The 9,281-nt window shown below is 32.4% G+C and overlaps 1 non-coding gene across 1 annotated transcript; it reads right to left on the bottom strand.

Moving 5' to 3' along the window:
• Positions 1–6,183: 6,183 nt before the first annotated feature.
• Positions 6,184–6,254, bottom strand: TRNAC-GCA (transfer RNA cysteine (anticodon GCA)). The gene has a single exon. It is a non-coding gene; the product is annotated as a tRNA-Cys (tRNA).
• Between the last annotated feature and the right edge of the window lie 3,027 nt (positions 6,255–9,281).

Below are 9,281 nucleotides of genomic sequence, written 5' to 3' on the forward strand. Positions count from 1 at the left end.
GCATTGGATTGATGCTATGAAGGAGGAAATGAGGTCTTTGTACAAGAATGATACTTGGACGCTGGTTAATAGACCTAAAGACAAGAATGTAGTAGCATGTAGATGGTTGTTCAAAGTAAAAGAAGACATGAATGATCAGGAACCAGTGAGATACAAAGCAAGGTTGGTTGCTAAGGGCTTCACTCAAAAGGAAGGAGTGGATTTTACAGAGATTTTCTCACCTGTCATTAAATATAAAACCATAAGAATCATGTTATCTTTGGTTGCCCAGTTCAATCTGGAAATTGACCAGATGGATGTAAAAACTGCATTTTTACATGGTGACTTAGAAGAGACTATTTACATGGAGCAACCAATTGGATTTGAGATGTTCAAAGGTCAAGATAAAGTTTGTTTGCTCAAGAGATCGCTGTATGGCCTCAAGCAATCACCTCGGCAGTGGTATACACGTTTTGATGGGTTCATGATAAAGCATGGTTTTCAAAGAAGCTACTATGATCCTTGCCTCTACTTCAAAGGACAACAATTCAAAGATGTTGAGTATCTACTGTTGTATGTGGATGATATGTTGCTGATTAGTGACAAAAGGGACAAGCTGAATAAATTGAAGGCTCTTCTCAAAACAGAATTTGAAATGAAGGATTTGGGCATGGCTACAAATATTTTAGGTATGGAGATCAAGAGAAATAGGGATCAACATACCATCTTCATCAGTCAAAAGTCTTATGTTGAAAAGGTTCTAAAAAGGTTTTCTATGAAGGGTGCTAAAGCTGTCAATGACAAGTCAATATCAGCTTACAAATGTTGATTGTCCTAAAACTGAGTTTGAAAGGGAAGATATGGTCAAGGTACCTTATTCTAATGCTGTTGGAGCTATAATGTATCTAATGATTTGCACTAGGCCTGATTTATCACACTCGATTAGTGCTCTAAGTAGATACATGGCAAATCCTGGAAGAATTCATTGGGATGCTATGAAGTGGTTGCTGCGTTATTTGATTAATACTACTAGATATGGGTTGGTGTACAAGCGGCATCTTAATCAGGTGGAAATCAGTGGGTTTGTAGACTCGGATTATGCTGGAGACCGAGACACTAGAAAGTCTACTACAACCTATTACTTTCTAGTAAGTGGGAATTGTGTGAGTTGGAAGTCTCAACTACAATCTGTAGTTGCACTTTCAACTACTGAAGCTGAGTACATGGCTACTACTGAAGCAATCAAAGAAGGTATTTGGATTCAAGGTCTTCTAAAATAGCTACAAGTGTTCAAAGGAAAAGCTACAATTTTTTCAGATAGTCAAAGTGCCATACATTTGTGTAAGAATCTAGTTTTTCATGACCGGACTAAGCATGTGGAGATCAAGTATCACTTTATTCGTGACAAGGTCACTGAAGGTGTAATCAATGTTGAAAAAGTCCCCACAGAAGAGAACCTCGCTGATGCTGGAACTAAGATATTGCCATTGAGCAAGTAACTACTGCCTAAGCTTGCTCAGAATTGATCATGGATGATAGTTGATGGCTGAACTGGGATCCTTGGGAAGTTATGTTTATCTCTGCAATTTATGTTTAATGAAGACCAAGGTGGAAATTTGTTAGAATTTTTGGTCTGCATTAAACATCAAAACACATCAGCAAAGTTATGTTTTTCTTCCAGTCTTGTCTACCATTTCGCCAGATGGGTCTGCGTTTATTTATGGTATTTTTTAAGTTAGATGACAGTTGTAAAACCCCCTATAAATAAGTCTTATTATCTCAGTTGTTTAAAAGTGTGAGAGGAGAACATATTTCATTTTGTAAAATAGGAGCTATTTCAGAGAGAGAAAGAGAGAGAGCTAGAGAGAGAAACACTTGGGTCTTGGGTGAGAGATTTCTTTGTACATGGTCAAGTGTACTTGGGGTTTTGCTTGGGTTCAAGGCATTGTAATCCATCAAGTGTAGAAGTTCTCTAGTGATGACAAGTTGTAATCTTCATTGCTGTTTCATAGTGCAGAGAAGAACATCCCAAGGGGAGTACAAAGAGGATGTAGGCTTAAGTTATTTGGGCTGAACCTCTATAATTCTTGGTGTTCATTTTATTGTTTTTCTTGCTGATTTTTCTATTGAAATTTGTGTATGTTGTGTCTATTGGTTTGTTGCTTTTGTGTTTGTAGATGAAGCTGGTGTGAGGAAGGTGAATTCCCTAACAAGAAGGTACAAGTAAAATCCTACGAGTGGATTGTTTTGACAGTTAGTAGATGACAGAACACTCCCAACTACATAGCTAGATGACATGGAAGATCAACACAAGAGAATTACAGAAAGGAGCATTATTTAAACAACAAAGAGCAAATTTAAGTTCATATGTACGTTGATATGATAAGGATATAGAGTGACAACAACATAATCTTATCAAGTCTGGCCTACACCCTCAATCTAAAGAAAAGCCAAAATAAGGCAAAGAACGCTTGTTTTCTTAGCTAGAGAGTCCCACAATTCTCGATGCAAAGATGCCCAAAGGCCTCTAAATTGACTTTTATCTCATTTGGGCTTTCCATGTTTCTTATGAAAACTCCACCATTTGTGTCATTCAACTTTGATTGATCGGCAACAACAACAACAGTTAGTTTTGCAGATCAATTTGTCTCGTTCAACTTAATTATTGTCACATATACTAAAATAATTAGTCGATTGATCCTGATTTTTGCTCTAGGTTTGACAAAATATTTTACTCCCTAATTTTAACACCATGGAATAATTTTTATGGGTTATTTGATATGGGGGTTTATTAGCTTGGGAATGTGAATGTGAAATGCAACCCACGTTTAGTATGATTCTAATGAAGGTTTATATTTGTGATCTTTTTAAAAAGAGTAATGATATATGCATACTTTGTGCACACTTATGTAACAAGACTTTTTAATTTAATAGGAGCTATCTTGAATCAATATGATTGGTTAAAATTTTTTTACTAGATAGACGTGTGTAATATTTTTGTGTAAAAAATGCATGCACTTATCATTACTCGAAAATATGGTGTTTTAAAAATTAATGTATAAATATATGTTTTTACCATATTATAACTTTTGTTAAAATAACTTTTAGAAACATTTACATTTATGACTTTTATCACTTAACTTTTTACATTTTCCCATAAAATTATAATACAATTTTTCTAATACTTATACTATATACTAGGTAGAAATAATGTGCAATTGTTTGCTTATTTTTAAAATGGTAAACATTATCAATAATTCTAATAAAAATTAATTCATTGTTTTAAAAAAAAATATATTTATATATAATAGAGTGAATTATAGTTCTATAGTATATATAAATATTTATATCAATAATCTTTATATATATATATATATATATATATGACATCTAAACACAATATTGACATAAATATATATTTACGAGATTTTTAAAAAAATATGGCTTTTATAACATCAATGTGCAAAAATATAAAAATTATATTTTTCTTAATTTGTATGAGAAAATTTATTAAAGAAAAAAATTAAAATATGAGAAACACAATTAGTAGCTAACTAAAACATGGCAATGCTACATTTTTTTTTATCATAGTTATGTTTTATTCGATTTTGAAGGTTATTTAATTTTATTTTTTTCAAATTTTTTATTTTTTTTTCCTAACTTATTTTTTCTTCCATTTTTTCCCTCTTTTTTTTTCTACCAATTTTTTTCCTTTCCATTTTTCATTCATTCATTCTTCTTCTTCTTCTTCATTTATCTATTTTTTTTTCTTTCATTTGTTTTGTTTTGTTCATATTTTTTTTTCAGTTTTCTTTTTTTTTTTTTTTTCATTTTTGTATTTATTATTTTCTCCTTCCATTTTTTTTTCTTGTTTCACACATATAAGCTTTTTTCTTTATTTTTTTCTTCTTCCATTTTTTTTTTCATTTTTTACTACTAATTTTTTCATTCATATTTTTTTATATCCATTTTTCCATTATTTTTCTTCTTCTTCTTTTCATTTTTATTCATTCATCTATTTTTTTTCCTTCATCATTTATTTTGTTTTTTTTTTCATTTTTTTTAGTTTTCCTTCCTTCTTTTTTCTTCATTTTTTGTACTTATTCTTTTCTCATTCTATTTTCTTTTTTCCTCTTTTTTCCACATATATTTTAACATTACATAATTATTTTACTAATTTTTTAATTATTATCTTTTATTATAGTAATTTTTTTTATAGTTTTTTCCACTATATATAAAAAAATTCAAATCAATTTTTTTAGCATTTTTTTTTATTGTAACATTTATAGGAACACCAAAATTTGGAAAGAAAAATAATAAAAATATGAAAACGTGAATGGGTAACCAATTACCTTGATAGGAACATTCAAATTAGAAAGAAAAAAATTGTATGAAGAAGATGGGAGAGAAGGGAAATGGGGTAGATCTGATTTTTTTTCCTATCTTCAGATTTGTGGTAACTGGTCACCTTCTCATTCTTTGTTTGTATATTTATGAGGATAACTGGTTACTTTCACGTTTTGTGTGTGTATATTTCTGGGGATAACTAGTTACCTTCACGTTCTGATGTGTGTATATGTTTCTGGGTTCTTTATGGTAACTGGTTACCTATGTTACTTAATCATAGTTACTTCTTCTTCTTTTTTAATGAAGTGTTCTTCCTCTTTTTCCTTCAAATTTGATGTTTATTTTTCATATTTAATATGAGTAACCCGTCACCTCTCTTATGGTAACTGGTTACCCCTCTTATGGCAGAAAGTTACTCCTCTCAAGATAACTGGTTACCCCTCCTAGTACATGTTATTTAACCTAGCTCTAGGATTTTTTTTTACATAACTGTGAAAGATCAATCAAGTAAATGGTTACCTTACCTAGGATTTGGAAAAAGAAATGTACGATCTAAAAAAAAAGTAAAAAATGTTTATAATAAATAAAAAATAATTTTAAACACAATTCATATTAAAAAAAAAAAAAATTGCAAAACAACTAAAGAAATTTAATATAAAATAAGTAATATAAAAAAATAAATAAGCTAAAAAATAACAATCAAAATACAAACATGCCATTCCAAATTAATAAAACTTGATTAAGAGTAAAACTATGGCATAAACCAACTTTTATACAAAAATATGGGAAAATAAACCCATAAAAGTGAAAATTCTTAAAAAAGTCATATTTTTGCACACTTTATTAAAATTCTCATATAAAATGTAATTTCATCTATATTTACATGGCTACATGACATATATATATATAAAATATAATATTATTTAAAAATAAATTAATAATATTCATAAAATAATAATAGAAAAAGTCATAGTGTAGACAGCAGAATACATGCATCAACTATTTTTAGTTTCTAATGTATCTTGCAATGTCCTTCGGTGAATTTGATGAAGAAAAAAAACTCTAATAACTTGATAAAAAATAAACTATCGTACAAATTTATAAGATAAAAAATTTATATGTATGCATTTATTATTTTTAAATAAATATGATTTAATTATTTAAATTATCATAAAAAATCTTTAAAATATCATATTTTAATTAATTAATTAATTTATTGTTTAAATTTATGTTTGTTCTAGTTTTTGAATTTGGTAGTGACAACAAAAGATTATATATTATATGTTTAATATAATATTAAGTTTAAGTTTAATTAAATTTTATTTAAGTTATAAAATGTATGGTTTTATTATTTTTAAATAATTATCATTGTAAAATGTATTAAAAATATCATTGTAAAATGTATTAAAAATATCCTATTTTAATTTGTTTAATTATTTAATTTTATTGAAGTTTAAGTCATATTTACAATCTACCGTTAAATATATGAATATTTTGTTAATTATAAGAATATTCCGTTAAAGTTATTAGAAAAAAATAAAAATCTGTTAAAACAAAAAATTTCCGTTATCTACATACTTTTTATATAGAAGAGATGGTAAAATATCTAAAAAATATCATATTTTAATTAATTATTTATTTAATTTTATTTAAGTTAAGTCATATTTACAATCTACCGTTAAATATAAAAATATTCTGTTAATTATAATAATATTCCGTTAAAACCAAGAATTTTCGTTATTTACTTCGAATCAAGCAAGTCTCAAGAGTCTTTTTTCTACATTTGCTTCTGCTGAAATTTTTTTGACAAGTTATATCAGCAAAACATAACAAGGTATTTCGATTCTTTTGTTGATCAGGCGACACCCAGATTTGAACTAGGGAAAAAGGATTTGCAGTCCCCCGCTTTACCACTCGGCCATGCCGCCAAGATGATACAAAATAGATGAAATTTTTTTTATTTTTTTTTACTTGTAACTTTTTATATAGAAGAGATATTTAAACAATTCTTATTTGTACATACCTAATAAGCACCAGATGTAATTATGTATATATTAGTGCATATTGTGTAAATACTTAATAATATAGGGTTCTCTCTTAAGTGTATATATAGATCCTTACTCATTGTACTGTAACGATTGATGATATATACAGAATATTCAACATAACAAAATCTCTCTCTCTCTTCTCCGATTACATTATCAGACATGGCATCAAAGCCTTCGTTCTCCTCGACCTCCATCGGTCCGATCGACTCGACGGTTCCAACTTCTCCTTCTTCCACCTCCGGTGTTCCTACACCGGTCCCTTCGTTCTCCCCCTTTTCCCTGTCTTCCCCCTTAGCTCCCTTCACTCCAAATAGTTCTTCTTCCTCGGCACCGACCCTTCCCTCTATTAATCAACCATTTCCTGTCAAGCTTGATAACTCCAACTTCCTCATCTGGCGCATTCAACTCCTCAATGTTATTGCTGCTCATGGCCTTGAAGGATTCCTTGACGACTCCGTTTCCAGTCCTGCCAAACACTCCCCTACGGATCCAACTACAATTGATCAAGCCTATATCACTTGGAACAGGTACTGTAACGCCCTGGATACCCCAGAACAGTTACGGTGAACCGGAAATTTGACTTGCTACCCAAGTCCTTTGGTTAAAAACGTGCATCTAAGTGTTATTAACAGGCTAAGGTGAAATACCAATAAAAAGGAAAGGATATATTTTATTTAATACATAAAACTGTTCATGGGCCCATAAAAAACATTTACAAGTTATTTACAAATCAAAATGGTCATTACTGTTTCAAATTTACAATCCCGCTGACCTAAGCGGCAAAAATAGGGTAAACCCCCTAGTTCCTCTGAGAACTCCTTGGCCGTGGTGGTCAAGCGGTCGCATATGTACACAGCATCACCTAAGCTCTCCACTCAAGGTTGGGTAAGCTTTTCTTTCCCTTTACCTGCACCATATAGAACCCATGAGCCAAAGCCCAGCAAGAAAACACAATATAGCATGAATATAATATCAACAATGATCATATTAATCATTAAGGACTTTCAGTCCAAAACAGAGGAGTGACAATTGGAAAAGTCACTAAATTGGGTTCAGCTCCCTTTAGCCATGTGACGATAGGGTTACCGGGGCTTAACAAATAAGTGAACCTTTCACTAGCTTAAACAGGATAGGTACATGATGACTAGTCACCAACATAACCTTCCTCATGACCATAGAGTCATAACCATGGAACACCGTTCCCTAGCCATGTGACAAGCAGTCACCTAGGCCTTAGGCCCTGGCTCTGAGTAACTAGTCCTAGACTAGCTAAGCGCTTATAAGTTTCATCGACCTTAGGTTCGGTCCAACATTAATGCCTTAGAGTCATTCAACGCTGATATCGATTAGATCTAATCTTCATTCGGCCCTGCATTCAGGACGCTTATGCCGTTTATGACTCTTAGGTCAGTGATATGCGACCAGTGCTGTCCCTGACTAATCAGTGCCATACACAAGTAAACAACATCCGCTAGCATTTAATATGCTATCAATGCCCACATTTATCAACCAACATGCCTTAACAACAATCATGCATGTCATATACACAGGGTGTAGTTTTCTTACCTTTAGTTCGAGCGAGAAATATGCTAAGAACGACTCCTGAGAACGATCGACCTTTTGATTCCTTAGCGGTTACCTAATCATAACCAATTATAAGCTCCATTAATGAAAATCAACAATGAAAGGGTCTTAACCTAAACCCCACTCTCGGGACCTCGAAACATGCCCACACGGTGAGTAGATTCGATCCCGGGCCTTAAGGATTGAAACCCCGAGCCGAAAACCCTTAAAAACACTCAAAACAGGATTCTGGAGGAAAGCACTATACTCAGAACCCCAAACCCCCCAGCAACAATCCTGTGTAGCGCTATAGCGCCCTCTGATGGGCGCTGTAGCGCTACCCCAAGAACAGTTCTCCCTTGAAACCTCCTTCTTCGACTCCTTCAATTCCAACTCCATTCCAATGCTTCCAAACCTCATTTTTGGTGCCAAATGAACCCAAAAACCATCCTCACATACCTCAAGCATCACAACCACAAGAACCCTAACCAAAACTCCCAACAAAGCCAATCATCCAACCTAGGAATCCCAACTGAAAACCAGAACTAAAATAGAGCAAACCAGGGATTTTAATGGCTAGAAACTTACCTCAAGCTCAGATTATGATGCTCTTCTATGGTGGAACACACTGCCAAGCTCACAAGACTTACTTCCCAAGATTGAATCCTCAAGTTAGGCTAAAAAATCACAAAGAAAAAGGGAAGAAAAATGAGTACGGGAGAAGCTCTTGAAATTACTCCGTTTTCCTTTTCTTTCCACAACCTTCAATGGATTATATCTATCCTAGGGGTGAAAAGACCAAAATATCCCTAGGTCAATTAAGGGTTTCTAAAGGCTCCCAAGGGCAAAATTTGTATTTCCCACCTATCTTGTTAATCATAATTAACGCTCTCCAATTCCCGCTATTCTCGATAATCTCAAACATAAATAATTCATATCCCGTTACCCTTTAATTCCCGACAACGTTTTAATCATTAAAATCACCCTGAGACTCATCCCGAGCCCCGAACTTAAACCTGTTATAACTAGACCGCTAATTAATATTCCAAGATCGTCTCATGCCGAATAGCTCGAACAAACCCACATTATAATGTGGTCTCGACAATATGTCACCGACATGCCTACAAATATACAATTATGCCCTCAACGGGCCAAATTACCAAAACACCCCTGTAATTAAATGTGGACCCACATGCATGCATTTAACATCATATTATAATATAATTCACATAAACATGCATATTATCATTTAATGGCATAATTAAACAGTTATGGCCCTCCCGGCCTACTAATCCAACCATTAAACTACATTAGGGATTTCGGGGCATTACAACTATCCCTTCC

This window comes from Humulus lupulus, chromosome 2 (assembly GCF_963169125.1).
Source record: "Humulus lupulus chromosome 2, drHumLupu1.1, whole genome shotgun sequence".
In the NCBI taxonomy this organism is placed as follows: domain Eukaryota; kingdom Viridiplantae; phylum Streptophyta; class Magnoliopsida; order Rosales; family Cannabaceae; genus Humulus; species Humulus lupulus.